Below are 3,466 nucleotides of genomic sequence, written 5' to 3' on the forward strand. Positions count from 1 at the left end.
TGAATTTCTCAGAATGAAACAATCGAGCATGAACTACGTATGTCAGTGACCGAAACACAGAAAAACAGATAAGTTCATAGCTTCACTTGCTGTTTTAGGAAGATGAGGACAGCCTCAGGAAAATCACGTGTACTGATTGCAAGCACCTGGAAGATTTTGTCGTAGATGTTGACAGCTCCAAATCAATACATTCAGTCAGTGAACTAGGTAGTCTATTTTACTTTGATTGGTGTGTTTTTTATAAAGATGGAGAACAAAAATATTTTACCGTTCGAACATTTGAAAGAATATTTTTTCTTAAGAACTGAGAATGATGGTGGACAGAATTTAAAGTGTCTGAAGTGCCCCGGCGGAAAATATCAACTAGGGTGCCATAATTAACGATATACAGTAAGGGGTTAATATGAATAAACTGTTCTGATGAGCAGGCCTACTTTATTACTAGGCAATAGTTTACTGATGGTATGTAATATTGGAGTTCTTTGAGATCAGTTTGCTTATCCTAGAGTCCCGTTGATTATAGAGTTGAAACTAGCTTTAAAAAGCATGTATCGATTTTAGAGTTACTGGCAGGTTTTGATCCACTCCCAGTTCATGTGTTCTCATTTTATTAGTTTTAGTGTAATGTTTATCTATATTCTGTATTTTTAATCTTACATAACAACATTGTTATTATTATATAATTAGTTCAGCAGAATAATAATAAGCAACCATTTTTTCTAACGCATAAGGATAATCACGAGTCAAGATAAAACTCGACTCGACTCGAAATCAAGTCAAGTTTCAAGTCAAGTCAAAAGTAATATTCTCGAGTCGAGTTCCGAGCCGATTCAGTTTTTCGCGTCGAGTTTCGAGTCCAGTCGAGTTTGATAAATGGCTCGTTTGTTTTAACTCGTTTTGAAATCATGGCCTGATTACACTGGAAAGCGAAAGCCATAAGAAATGTAAGCTAAGCAATAATATGGAATACCTTTAGTGCTGCTCATGAGAGAGGACACTGCTCGCATCTCGTCTCGTCTCGATAGCAAGACCACAAGAATTTTATTATAACAAGCTCAGCTCCGCTCGGCTCAACTGAGAAGATGGCTCGAGTCGGCTCGCTTGGGGTGAACCATCGACTCGAGCTGGCTTGGTTGGGATGAGCCATGTGCTCGGTTCGGCTCAACTGAGCCGAGGACTCTAGCCGAGTCGGTTGGGTTAGCTGCTGGCTCGGCTCACTTCTTGGTTCGGGTCGATAGTGAATGAGCTGTGAGCCGAGCTGCTCGAATCGTTGACAATTCTAAACCCGAGCCGAGCAGTTTTGAAGATATTTGGCCAGCGCTCTATAACTTTTAACAGTGTTTGGCTCGAGCTCGAATACTCAACCTAAACCCAAATTCAGAATCTCGTGAACAATGACCTTGACTCCTAGACTTCACAGCACCGAGGTTGGTAATCAACTAGTTTTTTAGTATTCAAATACAAACCGCCTATCTTTCATGTTTATATACAGTGTTGTTAAAATAATAATAATAATAATAATAATAATAATAATAATAATAATAATAATAATAATAATAATAAAAGTTGTAGTAGTAGTAGTGCCATTGATAATAATTATATTGTCTATGTAATATCCTTGACAAGAGTACTCGAAACTACACACCGGATTTGGCTCGACTCGACTCGAAACTCGACCCCAATTCGAGTCGAGTTGGAGGTAATTTTTCGAGCCGAGTTCTCGGGTCAAGCTCAAAAATGTATGTTTCTAGTCGAATCGAGTTTCAAAGAAAACTCGCTCGTGCCCATCCCTACGAGTAACGCAGTATGGCATTTTATCAATGTTACATTATATAAAAATGTTCATATAACAAGTAAAAATTTGTCCTTGCATTTACATAAAGCGATTCAGAAGTGCAATAATAATAGTAGTAATAATAATAATAATAATAATAATAATAATAATAATAATAATAATAATAATAATAATAATAATAATAATAATAATAATAATAATAATAATAATAGCGGTAGTAATAGTAGTACGGAAAATGGAAAGTTTCGTACTTAAAAGTAACAGTTATTTTTTTGGGTCAAGTAACGCGTTACTAATGCGTTATGTTTTAAGAGAAAGTAAAGTAACTTGTAATGCGTTACATTCTTACAAGTAACTTACCCAACACTGCCCTTTGGGGACTTTTGCTACAGATCTGAACCATGGCGTCGACCTTCGGAATTTTCTTTATAAATCGCTAGTTAAGCTTTTTACACCGTGTTTTTTGCATTCATTCAAGCGGGAAGCATCAAAGAATGTGTTTCATGGGCATTTTGCAGTCACGCTTGCGATGCCTGGGGGCAGTGACGTCACAAACATGGATGAAGGAAGAAAGAAAGGAATAAATTTTAGAGCTCTCTTTTTTTTAAAAAAAAAAAACCTAACACATCGCTATTAATCCTAGGATCATGGTCCATGGCCTAGTTGTGTTTGTAATAAAGAAATGTTTCCAACTGTACCACTCAAATTTCCCTATTGTGAACCAGAAACGGGAATATCCCGCCCAAAGTGGAAAAAAAGAGATTTTTCAGATCTTTTTTCTTTTTTCGAGAATTCCTCCCCTCAGGGACATGTGAGTGGTACCGTTTGAAACCTACCACCATTCCAAACAAAAGAGGTACAAACCATGATCGTAGGGTATATAGTGATTTTTCAAAAAAAAAAAAAAAATCTGAATTTTTCCCCTATTACACATTTTTATTCAACGTGTTTAGTAAAGTAGCTACAGGTCATACCTATTTGTCGTAGGATTATGGTCTGTGTCTCATTTTGTTCGTAATGATGCAACATTTCAACGGTACAACTGCCATTGCGCTATCATGTACCTAAGGAGATAAATTTCTGAGAAAGTTATTTTTGGCAAATTTGAATTTCCCGCTTTTCTTTATACATTTTGGGCGGGAATTTCTCCCCTCAGGTACATGATAGGGACATGCAAGTAATACGATTTAAAACGCTGGTTTATTACAAACAAAAAGGTCCAACCAAACCGGTGCTGGAGCTGATTTACTAAATTTCCCTCCCCATTGTTGGATAATAGTTACTAATGTATTGTTATTCAATAAGGTCTAGCGTCAAAAGTGTTCATTGTAGGACCATGGTTCGTACCTCATTTTGTTTGTAATGAAGTAGCGTTTCGAACTGTACCACTGCCGTGGCGGTAGCATGAATCTGGGGGAAAATTCTCAAAAAAAGTTTATTTTTTCCTGACAAAAAATATCTTTTTCCCAATTTGAGCGGGATTTTTCACTTCTGGTACATAATGGGGAAATTTGAATGGTACAGTTGGAAACATTCCTTCATTACAAATACAAAGATTTACGACTATGATCCTACGATAAAGAGTCTTGACACTAGAGCTTGTTGAATAACAATAGTAGATATTAGGAAAAAATAGTAAATCGATTTTAGCACCAAGACTATTTACCCCAG

The sequence above is a fragment of the Thermobia domestica genome, chromosome 5, assembly GCF_964235325.1.
Source record: "Thermobia domestica chromosome 5, izTheDome1.hap1.1, whole genome shotgun sequence".
Taxonomy (NCBI): domain Eukaryota; kingdom Metazoa; phylum Arthropoda; class Insecta; order Zygentoma; family Lepismatidae; genus Thermobia; species Thermobia domestica.